The 14,972-nt window shown below is 38.4% G+C and overlaps 1 protein-coding gene across 2 annotated transcripts in view; it reads right to left on the reverse strand.

Annotated features, from left to right (window-relative positions):
- TMEM209 (transmembrane protein 209) overlaps positions 1-14,972 on the reverse strand; it is a 344,927-nt gene that overhangs the window by 275,456 nt on the left and 54,499 nt on the right. The window lies entirely within an intron of this gene.

Consider the following 14,972-nt stretch of genomic DNA (forward strand, 5'->3'; position numbering starts at 1 on the left):
AAAAAGCGCGACACAACTCTGAGGGTGAAGACAAGCTGCTTTATTGATTTTCGTTTTGCGCGTGGTGCTAAGTAGTTCCTGAAACGCTCAGGCATACGCGTTTCAAGCCTCCAATGGCTCTCATCAGTGCCGGTTTCACAAACTCCACGCTCGCTCTGGGGGTCAGATGGCTTCCAGGTGGTGAATAGACTGCACCCAGGATGGCGTCATCGAGCTCCTCCTCCAATATGGGATGTACTCGCCCCTCACACTCCTCCTGTTGAGCAGATGCATGCTGGAAGGCGTAGTCCTCAAGTGTGCCTGTGCAGTGACAGGACACTGCTAACATCAGGTGATGTCCCAATTGTCTGGTTAAGGGCCACACTCCAGCTCAGGTGCCCCGCAGGATGAAACAAAGCCTCTTTTCAACCTCTTGATCAGGCGATTTGTTTCGCCTCCTCTCTCCCCTTGCCGCTCCTCAAACCATGGTGGAAATCCAACAGCTGGGGGGGGACCGTGTATTGCAGTTTCACTACAAAGTCCGCAAGGTTGCTGGTCATTACACGGTGCGCCTGAACGAGAGGGTGTGCCGCCGAGTCAGCGACCTACATTATTTTTGGAATGATATGTTAAAGGGTAGAAGCTGGTTCATGGGATTAAATCTGGTAGAATATCCTGATTTCCACTGCTGCATCACATTAATAGCAGATTAAACTATGGTCAGGAAATTTGAGCAGTTGGAAACTTATGGCAATGTAATTTTAAGAGAAGAGAAGCCTAGTATTATACTTTCACTGGAGTACTAGATTTTGGGGAGTCATTTTTTTTTTCCAGAGTTTAATATAGCGCAAACTAGACCCGAGACATCGGGTAATAGAGTGCTTTAAATGAGCACCAGTTTTGTTACGAATAGACACACATTAATTTTTTTGTTAACCATGGGGCGATTAAGGGATTTGCTCAGAATCACAGGATGTTGAGACTCTAACCCAGTTCCCCAGCTTCGAGGTTGACCGCTCTGGCTACATCCTCTCCCCTGTTTGCCTCATAATTAGTTACTGTGTGCATCCAGTTTATCGTGTAGAGGCTATTAACACTAATATATATATATATATATATATATATATATATATATATATATATATATATTTTTTTTCATACAAAAAGTTGCCCTGAGGCGAAAAGACACTCATAGCAGGGTGAAATAAATTTCTATTTCAATGGTATTCAACGTGCCAGGTCCAAAGTAAAACATCTTCCCTTACGCGTTTCAGAGCTTGGCATTCCTTCGTCAGAGGCAGATTGCAGTCAACGCTCTCATAGGTACTTTTAGCGCATGCGCTTGTTTTGATTACCCACACCTGGGTTCACTCTCTGCATGCAGGTACCTGTAGTTCTTCAATACCAGAGCCATATAATACCCCAGTGGGTTCCGTTGCAGCCACATCTGTATAAAATTTCCATAACACCCCAGTGGGCCTCCGGGCCGGGAACGCTGGTCCTTCAAGTTCGATCCCTGCTGTCCCCATTCCAACTCGAACACTTCAAAAGTCGGGGGCTCCATGTAATATCGCGGCGGCGGCTTCTCTGCGGCCAGGCTGCCGCATATAATGCATACAAAAAGTTGCCGTGAGGCGAGAAGACACTCACAGCCGGGTGAAATAAATTTCTATAAGCTTTGGAACGTGTAAGGGAAGATGTTTTACTTTGGACCTGGCACGCTGATTATCATAGGGTGTATGTGTGTGATGTGATATATATATATATATATATATATATTATATATATATATATATCCCAACAAAGTTTTGCCTGTAGATTGAGGGCCCACAAACAGGTATGTTCATCCGCCAACATTTATGTCAGAGGGACACAGCAAAGGTTCAACGTTGCGCGCCACAGCATGTAGTCCAGCCGACGTGTTTCGTGTAGACACACTTCATCAAAGGGCCACGGACTTCTCGGGGTAAACTCCTCGGCCTTTTACCAGTATCACCACATCTCCGCCTTCGTGAGCATGGCCCCACCAAGGGCCTGATGGTAATCTTAGTGCCTGATTGTTTCTGCAGTGAGCGGCCATCCGGGTAAACCCCCAATGTAAATTTCAAACCCATGTGGGTGGTAGGGCACAGCATGAGTCCTCGCTGTGTGCTTCATCCCTAATGAAACCGGCACCTGTTCACCTTGCGGCGGCGATTGGCATCGTCGCGGTATGTCTCACAACAACGGGGCATCCTCCACGGCTCAGGCAAGCCGTAAACTATCCCAACAAAGTTTTGCCTGTAGATAGAGGGCCCACAAACAGGTATGTTCATCCGCCAACATTTATTTCAAAGGGACACAGCAAAGGTTCAACGTTGCGCGCCACAGCATGTAGTCCAGCCTACGCGTTTCGTGTAGACACACTTCATCAAAGGGCCACGGACTTCTCGGGGTAAACTCCTCGGCCTTTTACCAGTATCACCACATCTCCGCCTTCGTGGGCATGGCCCCACCAAGGGCCTGATGGTAATCGTAGTGCCTGATTGTTTCTGCAGTGAGCGGCCATCCGGGTAGTCCGTGGCCCTTTGATGAAGTGTGTCTACACGAAACGCATCGGCTGGACATAGATAGATAGATAGATAGAGGACGATAGATAGAGATAGAGGACGAGATAGAGATAGAGATAGAGATAGAGATAGAGGACGATAGATAGAGATAGAGATAGAGGACGAGAGATAGAGATAGAGATAGAGATAGAGGACGATAGATAGAGATAGAGATAGAGATAGAGGACGAGAGATAGAGATAGAGATAGAGATAGAGGACGATAGATAGAGATAGAGATAGAGATAGAGGACGAGAGATAGAGATAGAGATAGAGGACGAGAGATAGAGATAGAGATAGAGATAGAGGACGAGAGATAGAGATAGAGATAGAGATAGAGGACGATAGATAGAGATAGAGATAGAGATAGAGATAGAGGACGATAGATAGAGATAGAGATAGAGATAGAGATAGAGGACGATAGATAGAGATAGAGATAGAGATAGAGATAGAGGACGATAGATAGAGATAGAGATAGAGGACGATAGATAGAGATAGAGATAGAGATAGAGATAGAGATAGAGGACGATAGATAGAGATAGAGATAGAGATAGAGGACGATAGATAGAGATAGAGATAGAGGACGATAGATAGAGATAGAGATAGAGGACGATAGATAGAGATAGAGATAGAGATAGAGATAGAGGACGATAGATAGAGATAGAGATAGAGATAGAGATAGAGATAGAGATAGAGATAGAGATAGAGGACGATAGATAGAGATAGAGATAGAGATAGAGATAGAGATAGAGATAGAGGACGATAGATAGAGATAGAGATAGAGGACGAGAGATGGAGATAGAGATAGAGATAGAGGACGAGAGATAGAGATAGAGATAGAGATAGAGGACGAGAGATAGAGATAGAGATAGAGATAGAGGACGAGAGATAGAGATAGAGATAGAGATAGAGGACGATAGATAGAGATAGAGATAGAGATAGAGATAGAGGACGATAGATAGAGATAGAGATAGAGATAGAGATAGAGGACGATAGATAGAGATAGAGATAGAGGACGATAGATAGAGATAGAGATAGAGATAGAGATAGAGGACGATAGATAGAGATAGAGATAGAGATAGAGATAGAGGACGATAGATAGAGATAGAGATAGAGATAGAGATAGAGATAGAGGACGATAGATAGAGATAGAGATAGAGATAGAGATAGAGATAGAGATAGAGGACGATAGATAGAGATAGAGATAGAGATAGAGATAGAGGACGATAGATAGAGATAGAGATAGAGATAGAGGACGATAGATAGAGATAGAGATAGAGATAGAGGACGATAGATAGAGATAGAGATAGAGATAGAGGACGAGAGATAGAGATAGAGATAGAGATAGAGGACGATAGATAGAGATAGAGATAGAGATAGAGGACGAGAGATAGAGATAGAGATAGAGGACGAGAGATAGAGATAGAGATAGAGGACGATAGATAGAGATAGAGATAGAGATAGAGGACGATAGATAGAGATAGAGATAGAGATAGAGGACGATAGATAGAGATAGAGATAGAGGACGATAGAGATAGAGGACGATAGATAGAGATAGAGATAGAGATAGAGGACGATAGATAGAGATAGAGATAGAGATAGAGATAGAGGACGATAGATAGAGATAGAGATAGAGGACGATAGATAGAGATAGAGATAGAGATAGAGATAGAGATAGAGGACGATAGATAGAGATAGAGATAGAGATAGAGGACGATAGATAGAGATAGAGATAGAGATAGAGATAGAGATAGAGGACGATAGATAGAGATAGAGATAGAGATAGAGATAGAGATAGAGATAGAGGACGATAGATAGAGATAGAGATAGAGATAGAGATAGAGGACGATAGATAGAGATAGAGATAGAGGACGATAGATAGAGATAGAGATAGAGATAGAGATAGAGGACGATAGATAGAGATAGAGATAGAGATAGAGATAGAGATAGAGATAGAGGACGATAGATAGAGATAGAGATAGAGGACGATAGATAGAGATAGAGATAGAGATAGAGATAGAGATAGAGGACGATAGATAGAGATAGAGATAGAGATAGAGATAGAGATAGAGGACGATAGATAGAGATAGAGATAGAGATAGAGATAGAGATAGAGATAGAGATAGAGGACGATAGATAGAGATAGAGGACGATAGATAGAGATAGAGATAGAGGACGATAGATAGAGATAGAGATAGAGGACGATAGATAGAGATAGAGATAGAGATAGAGATAGAGGACGATAGATAGAGATAGAGATAGAGATAGAGATAGAGGACGATAGATAGAGATAGAGATAGAGGACGATAGATAGAGGACGATAGATAGAGATAGAGATAGAGATAGAGATAGAGGACGATAGATAGAGATAGAGATAGAGATAGAGATAGAGGACGATAGATAGAGATAGAGATAGAGATAGAGATAGAGATAGAGGACGATAGATAGAGATAGAGATAGAGATAGAGATAGAGATAGAGGACGATAGATAGAGATAGAGATAGAGATAGAGATAGAGATAGAGATAGAGATAGAGGACGATAGATAGAGATAGAGATAGAGATAGAGATAGAGATAGAGGACGATAGATAGAGATAGAGATAGAGATAGAGATAGAGATAGAGGACGATAGATAGAGATAGAGATAGAGATAGAGATAGAGATAGAGATAGAGATAGAGATAGAGATAGAGATAGAGATAGAGGACGATAGATAGAGATAGAGATAGAGATAGAGATAGAGGACGATAGATAGAGATAGAGGACGAGATAGAGATAGAGATAGAGATAGAGGACGATAGATAGAGATAGAGGACGAGATAGAGATAGAGATAGAGATAGAGGACGATAGATAGAGATAGAGATAGAGATAGAGATAGAGATAGAGGACGATAGATAGAGATAGAGATAGAGATAGAGATAGAGATAGAGATAGAGGACGATAGATAGAGATAGAGATAGAGATAGAGGACGATAGATAGAGATAGAGATAGAGATAGAGATAGAGATAGAGGACGATAGATAGAGATAGAGATAGAGATAGAGATAGAGGACGATAGATAGAGATAGAGATAGAGATAGAGATAGAGATAGAGGACGATAGATAGAGATAGAGATAGAGATAGAGATAGAGATAGAGGACGATAGATAGAGATAGAGATAGAGATAGAGATAGAGATAGAGGACGATAGATAGAGATAGAGATAGAGATAGAGGACGATAGATAGAGATAGAGATAGAGATAGAGATAGAGATAGAGATAGAGATAGAGATAGAGGACGATAGATAGAGATAGAGATAGAGATAGAGATAGAGGACGATAGATAGAGATAGAGATAGAGATAGAGGACGATAGATAGAGATAGAGATAGAGATAGAGATAGAGATAGAGATAGAGATAGAGGACGATAGATAGAGATAGAGATAGAGATAGAGATAGAGGACGATAGATAGAGATAGAGATAGAGATAGAGGACGATAGATAGAGATAGAGATAGAGATAGAGATAGAGATAGAGGACGATAGATAGAGATAGAGATAGAGATAGAGATAGAGATAGAGATAGAGGACGATAGATAGAGATAGAGATAGAGATAGAGATAGAGATAGAGATAGAGATAGAGATAGAGATAGAGATAGAGGACGATAGATAGAGATAGAGATAGAGATAGAGATAGAGATAGAGGACGATAGATAGAGATAGAGATAGAGATAGAGATAGAGATAGAGATAGAGGACGATAGATAGAGATAGAGATAGAGATAGAGATAGAGATAGAGGACGATAGATAGAGATAGAGATAGAGATAGAGATAGAGATAGAGATAGAGATAGAGATAGAGATAGAGGACGATAGATAGAGATAGAGATAGAGATAGAGATAGAGATAGAGACGATAGATAGAGATAGAGATAGAGGACGATAGATAGAGATAGAGATAGAGATAGAGATAGAGATAAGAGATAGAGGACGATAGATAGAGATAGAGATAGAGATAGAGATAGAGATAGAGATAGAGATAGAGGACGATAGATAGAGATAGAGATAGAGATAGAGATAGAGATAGAGAACGATAGATAGAGATAGAGATAGAGATAGAGATAGAGATAGAGATAGAGAACGATAGATAGAGATAGAGATAGAGATAGAGATAGAGATAGAGATAGAGATAGAGGACGATAGATAGAGATAGAGATAGAGGACGATAGATAGAGATAGAGATAGAGATAGAGGACGATAGATAGAGATAGAGATAGAGATAGAGATAGAGGACGATAGATAGAGATAGAGATAGAGATAGAGATAGAGGACGATAGATAGAGATAGAGATAGAGATAGAGATAGAGGACGATAGATAGAGATAGAGATAGAGATAGAGATAGAGATAGAGATAGAGATAGAGATAGAGATAGAGGACGATAGATAGAGATAGAGATAGAGATAGAGATAGAGGACGATAGATAGAGATAGAGATAGAGATAGAGATAGAGATAGAGATAGAGATAGAGATAGAGGACGATAGATAGAGATAGAGATAGAGATAGAGATAGAGGACGATAGATAGAGATAGAGATAGAGATAGAGATAGAGATAGAGGACGATAGATAGAGATAGAGATAGAAGATAGAGATAGAGGACGATAGATAGAGATAGAGATAGAGATAGAGATAGAGATAGAGATAGAGATAGAGATAGAGATAGAGGACGATAGATAGAGATAGAGATAGAGATAGAGATAGAGATAGAGGACGATAGATAGAGATAGAGATAGAGATAGAGATAGAGATAGAGATAGAGATAGAGGACGATAGATAGAGATAGAGATAGAGATAGAGGACGATAGATAGAGATAGAGATAGAGATAGAGATAGAGGACGATAGATAGAGATAGAGATAGAGATAGAGATAGAGGACGATAGATAGAGATAGAGATAGAGATAGAGATAGAGGACGATAGATAGAGATAGAGATAGAGATAGAGATAGAGATAGAGATAGAGATAGAGATAGAGATAGAGGACGATAGATAGAGATAGAGATAGAGATAGAGATAGAGGACGATAGATAGAGATAGAGATAGAGATAGAGATAGAGATAGAGATAGAGATAGAGATAGAGGACGATAGATAGAGATAGAGGACGAGATAGAGATAGAGGACGATAGATAGAGATAGAGATAGAGATAGAGATAGAGATAGAGGACGATAGATAGAGATAGAGATAGAGATAGAGATAGAGATAGAGGACGATAGATAGAGATAGAGATAGAGATAGAGATAGAGATAGAGATAGAGATAGAGATAGAGATAGAGGACGATAGATAGAGATAGAGATAGAGATAGAGATAGAGATAGAGGACGATAGATAGAGATAGAGATAGAGATAGAGATAGAGATAGAGATAGAGATAGAGGACGATAGATAGAGATAGAGATAGAGATAGAGGACGATAGATAGAGATAGAGAGATAGATAGAGAGATAGATAGAGATAGAGATAGAGATAGAGATAGAGATAGAGATAGAGATAGAGATAGAGATAGAGATAGAGATAGAGATAGAGATAGAGATAGAGATAGAGATAGAGGACGATAGATAGAGATAGAGATAGAGATAGAGGACGATAGATAGAGATAGAGATAGAGATAGAGGACGATAGATAGAGATAGAGATAGAGATAGAGATAGAGATAGAGGACGATAGATAGAGATAGAGATAGAGATAGAGATAGAGATAGAGGACGATAGATAGAGATAGAGATAGAGATAGAGAGGACGATAGATAGAGATAGAGATAGAGATAGAGATAGAGGACGATAGATAGAGATAGAGATAGAGATAGAGATAGAGGACGAGAGATAGAGATAGAGATAGAGATAGAGATAGAGGACGATAGATAGAGATAGAGATAGAGATAGAGATAGAGATAGAGATAGAGGACGATAGATAGAGATAGAGATAGAGGACGATAGATAGAGATAGAGATAGAGGACGATAGATAGAGATAGAGATAGAGACGATAGATAGAGATAGAGATAGAGATAGAGATAGAGATAGAGATAGAGATAGAGATAGAGATAGAGGACGATAGATAGAGATAGAGATAGAGATAGAGATAGAGATAGAGATAGAGAAGATAGAGATAGAGATAGAGATAGAGATAGAGATAGAGGACGATAGATAGAGATAGAGATAGAGATAGAGATAGAGGACGATAGATAGAGATAGAGATAGAGATAGAGATAGAGATAGAGATAGAGATAGAGATAGAGGACGATAGATAGAGATAGAGATAGAGATAGAGATAGAGGACGATAGATAGAGATAGAGATAGAGATAGAGATAGAGATAGAGATAGAGGACGATAGATAGAGATAGAGATAGAGATAGAGATAGAGATAGAGATAGAGATAGAGATAGAGGACGATAGATAGAGATAGAGATAGAGATAGAGATAGAGATAGAGATAGAGATAGAGGACGATAGATAGAGATAGAGATAGAGGACGATAGATAGAGATAGAGATAGAGATAGAGATAGAGATAGAGGACGATAGATAGAGATAGAGATAGAGATAGAGGACGATAGATAGAGATAGAGATAGAGATAGAGATAGAGATAGAGGACGATAGATAGAGATAGAGATAGAGATAGAGATAGAGATAGAGATAGAGGACGATAGATAGAGATAGAGATAGAGATAGAGATAGAGATAGAGATAGAGATAGAGATAGAGGACGATAGATAGAGATAGAGATAGAGATAGAGATAGAGATAGAGATAGAGGACGATAGATAGAGATAGAGATAGAGGACGATAGATAGAGATAGAGATAGAGATAGAGATAGAGATAGAGGACGATAGATAGAGATAGAGATAGAGATAGAGGACGATAGATAGAGATAGAGATAGAGATAGAGATAGAGATAGAGACGATAGATAGAGATAGAGATAGAGATAGAGATAGAGATAGAGATAGAGGACGATAGATAGAGATAGAGATAGAGATAGAGATAGAGGACGATAGATAGAGATAGAGATAGAGGACGATAGATAGAGATAGAGATAGAGATAGAGATAGAGGACGATAGATAGAGATAGAGATAGAGATAGAGATAGAGATAGAGATAGAGGACGATAGATAGAGATAGAGATAGAGGACGATAGATAGAGATAGAGATAGAGATAGAGATAGAGATAGAGGACGATAGATAGAGATAGAGATAGAGATAGAGATAGAGATAGAGGACGATAGATAGAGATAGAGATAGAGATAGAGATAGAGATAGAGATAGAGATAGAGACGATAGATAGAGATAGAGGACGATAGATAGAGATAGAGATAGAGGACGATAGATAGAGATAGAGATAGAGGACGATAGATAGAGATAGAGATAGAGATAGAGATAGAGGACGATAGATAGAGATAGAGATAGAGATAGAGATAGAGGACGATAGATAGAGATAGAGATAGAGGACGATAGATAGAGGACGATAGATAGAGATAGAGATAGAGATAGAGATAGAGGACGATAGATAGAGATAGAGATAGAGATAGAGATAGAGGACGATAGATAGAGATAGAGATAGAGATAGAGATAGAGATAGAGGACGATAGATAGAGATAGAGATAGAGATAGAGATAGAGATAGAGGACGATAGATAGAGATAGAGATAGAGATAGAGATAGAGATAGAGATAGAGATAGAGGACGATAGATAGAGATAGAGATAGAGATAGAGATAGAGATAGAGGACGATAGATAGAGATAGAGATAGAGATAGAGATAGAGATAGAGGACGATAGATAGAGATAGAGATAGAGATAGAGATAGAGATAGAGATAGAGATAGAGATAGAGATAGAGATAGAGATAGAGGACGATAGATAGAGATAGAGATAGAGATAGAGATAGAGGACGATAGATAGAGATAGAGGCGGATAGAGATAGAGATAGAGATAGAGGACGATAGATAGAGATAGAGATAGAGATAGAGATAGAGATAGAGGACGATAGATAGAGATAGAGATAGAGATAGAGATAGAGATAGAGGACGATAGATAGAGATAGAGATAGAGATAGAGATAGAGATAGAGATAGAGGACGATAGATAGAGATAGAGATAGAGATAGAGGACGATAGATAGAGATAGAGATAGAGATAGAGATAGAGATAGAGGACGATAGATAGAGATAGAGATAGAGATAGAGATAGAGGACGATAGATAGAGATAGAGATAGAGATAGAGATAGAGATAGAGGACGATAGATAGAGATAGAGATAGAGATAGAGATAGAGATAGAGGACGATAGATAGAGATAGAGATAGAGATAGAGATAGAGATAGAGGACGATAGATAGAGATAGAGATAGAGATAGAGACGATAGATAGAGATAGAGATAGAGATAGAGATAGAGATAGAGATAGAGATAGAGATAGAGGACGATAGATAGAGATAGATAGAGATAGAGATAGAGGACGATAGATAGAGATAGAGATAGAGATAGAGGACGATAGATAGAGATAGAGATAGAGATAGAGATAGAGATAGAGATAGAGATAGAGGACGATAGATAGAGATAGAGATAGAGATAGAGATAGAGGACGATAGATAGAGATAGAGATAGAGATAGAGGACGATAGATAGAGATAGAGATAGAGATAGAGATAGAGATAGAGGACGATAGATAGAGATAGAGATAGAGATAGAGATAGAGATAGAGATAGAGGACGATAGATAGAGATAGAGATAGAGATAGAGATAGAGATAGAGATAGAGATAGAGATAGAGATAGAGATAGAGGACGATAGATAGAGATAGAGATAGAGATAGAGATAGAGATAGAGGACGATAGATAGAGATAGAGATAGAGATAGAGATAGAGATAGAGATAGAGGACGATAGATAGAGATAGAGATAGAGATAGAGATAGAGATAGAGGACGATAGATAGAGATAGAGATAGAGATAGAGATAGAGATAGAGATAGAGATAGAGATAGAGATAGAGGACGATAGATAGAGATAGAGATAGAGATAGAGATAGAGATAGAGGACGATAGATAGAGATAGAGATAGAGGACGATAGATAGAGATAGAGATAGAGATAGAGATAGAGATAGAGATAGAGATAGAGGACGATAGATAGAGATAGAGATAGAGATAGAGATAGAGATAGAGATAGAGATAGAGGACGATAGATAGAGATAGAGATAGAGATAGAGATAGAGATAGAGACGATAGATAGAGATAGAGATAGAGATAGAGATAGAGATAGAGATAGAGAACGATAGATAGAGATAGAGATAGAGATAGAGATAGAGATAGAGATAGAGATAGAGGACGATAGATAGAGATAGAGATAGAGGACGATAGATAGAGATAGAGATAGAGATAGAGGACGATAGATAGAGATAGAGATAGAGATAGAGATAGAGGACGATAGATAGAGATAGAGATAGAGATAGAGATAGAGGACGATAGATAGAGATAGAGATAGAGATAGAGATAGAGGACGATAGATAGAGATAGAGATAGAGATAGAGATAGAGATAGAGATAGAGATAGAGATAGAGATAGAGGACGATAGATAGAGATAGAGATAGAGATAGAGATAGAGGACGATAGATAGAGATAGAGATAGAGATAGAGATAGAGATAGAGATAGAGATAGAGATAGAGGACGATAGATAGAGATAGAGATACGAGATAGAGATAGAGGACGATAGATAGAGATAGAGATAGAGATAGAGATAGAGATAGAGGACGAAGATAGAGATAGAGATAGAGATAGAGATAGAGATAGAGGACGATAGATAGAGATAGAGATAGAGATAGAGATAGAGATAGAGATAGAGATAGAGATAGAGATAGAGGACGATAGATAGAGATAGAGATAGAGATAGAGATAGAGATAGAGGACGATAGATAGAGATAGAGATAGAGATAGAGATAGAGATAGAGATAGAGATAGAGGACGATAGATAGAGATAGAGATAGAGATAGAGGACGATAGATAGAGATAGAGATAGAGATAGAGATAGAGGACGATAGATAGAGATAGAGATAGAGATAGAGATAGAGGACGATAGATAGAGATAGAGATAGAGATAGAGATAGAGGACGATAGATAGAGATAGAGATAGAGATAGAGATAGAGATAGAGATAGAGATAGAGATAGAGATAGAGGACGATAGATAGAGATAGAGATAGAGATAGAGATAGAGGACGATAGATAGAGATAGAGATAGAGATAGAGATAGAGATAGAGATAGAGATAGAGATAGAGGACGATAGATAGAGATAGAGAGAGATAGAGATAGAGGACGATAGATAGAGATAGAGATAGAGATAGAGATAGAGATAGAGATAGAGACTAGATAGAAGATAGAGAGAATAGAGATAGAGATAGAGATAGAGGACGATAGATAGAGATAGAGATAGAGATAGAGATAGTGGAGATAGAGATAGAGATAGATAGAGATAGAGGACGATAGATAGAGATAGAGATAGAGATAGAGATAGAGATAGAGGACGAAGATAGAGATAGAGATAGAGATAGAGATAGAGATAGAGATAGAGATAGAGATAGTTACGATAGATAGAGATAGAGATAGAGATAGAGGACGATAGATAGAGATAGAGATAGAGATAGAGATAGATAGAGATAGAGATAGAGATAGAGATAGAGATAGAGATAGAGATAGAGATAGAGATAGAGATAGAGATAGAGATAGAGATAGAGATAGAGTAGAGATAGAGGACGATAGATAGAGATAGAGATAGAGATAGAGGACGATAGATAGAGATAGAGATAGAGATAGAGGACGATAGATAGAGATAGAGATAGAGATAGAGATAGAGATAGAGATAGAGGACGATAGATAGAGATAGAGATAGAGATAGAGATAGAGATAGAGGACGATAGATAGAGATAGAGATAGAGATAGAGTAGAGAGATAGATAGAGATAGAGATAGAGATAGAGATAGAGGACGATAGATAGAGATAGAGATAGAGATAGAGATAGAGACGAGATAGAGATAGAGATAGAGATAGAGATAGAGGACGATAGATAGAGATAGAGATAGAGATAGAGATAGAGATAGAGATAGAGGACGATAGATAGAGATAGAGATAGAGAGATAGAGATAGAGATAGAGAGAGATAGAATAGAGATAGAGATAGAGGACGATAGATAGAGATAGAGATAGAGATAGAGATAGAGATAGAGATAGAGATAGAGATAGAGATAGAGGACGATAGATAGAGATAGAGATAGAGATAGAGATAGAGATAGAGATAGAGGACGATAGATAGAGATAGAGATAGAGATAGAGATAGAGGACGATAGATAGAGATAGAGATAGAGATAGAGATAGAGAGATAGAGATAGAGATAGAGATAGAGATAGAGATAGAGATAGAGATAGAGATAGAGATAGAGATAGAGGACGATAGATAGAGATAGAGATAGAGATAGAGATAGAGGACGATAGATAGAGATAGAGATAGAGATAGAGATAGAGATAGAGATAGAGGACGATAGATAGAGATAGAGATAGAGATAGAGATAGAGGATAGAGATAGAGATAGAGATAGAGATAGAGATAGAGATAGAGATAGAGATAGAGATAGAGATAGAGATAGAGATAGAGGACGATAGATAGAGATAGAGATAGAGGACGATAGATAGAGATAGAGATAGAGATAGAGATAGAGGACGATAGATAGAGATAGAGATAGAGATAGAGATAGAGATAGAGATAGAGATAGAGATAGAGATAGAGATAGAGATAGAGGACGATAGATAGAGATAGAGATAGAGATAGAGATAGAGATAGAGATAGAGATAGAGAGATAGATAGAGATAGAGATAGAGATAGAGATAGAGATAGAGATAGAGATAGAGATAGAGGACGATAGATAGAGATAGAGATAGAGACGATAGATAGAGATAGAGATAGAGATAGAGGACGATAGATAGAGATAGAGATAGAGATAGAGATAGAGATAGAGATGAGATAGAGGACGAGAGATAGAGATAGAGATAGAGATAGAGATAGAGGACGATAGATAGAGATAGAGATAGAGATAGAGATAGAGACGATAGATAGAGATAGAGATAGAGATAGAGATAGAGATAGAGGACGATAGATAGAGATAGAGATAGAGATAGAGATAGAGATAGAGGACGATAGATAGAGATAGAGATAGAGATAGAGATAGAGATAGAGATAGAGGACGATAGATAGAGATAGAGATAGAGATAGAGATAGAGATAGAGATAGAGGACGATAGATAGAGATAGAGATAGAGATAGAGATAGAGATAGAGATAGAGGACGAGAGATAGAGATAGAGATAGAGATAGAGATAGAGGACGATAGATAGAGATAGAGGAGATAGAGATAGAG

This window comes from Lissotriton vulgaris, chromosome 1_1 (genome assembly GCF_964263255.1).
Source record: "Lissotriton vulgaris chromosome 1_1, aLisVul1.2, whole genome shotgun sequence".
Classification (NCBI taxonomy): domain Eukaryota; kingdom Metazoa; phylum Chordata; class Amphibia; order Caudata; family Salamandridae; genus Lissotriton; species Lissotriton vulgaris.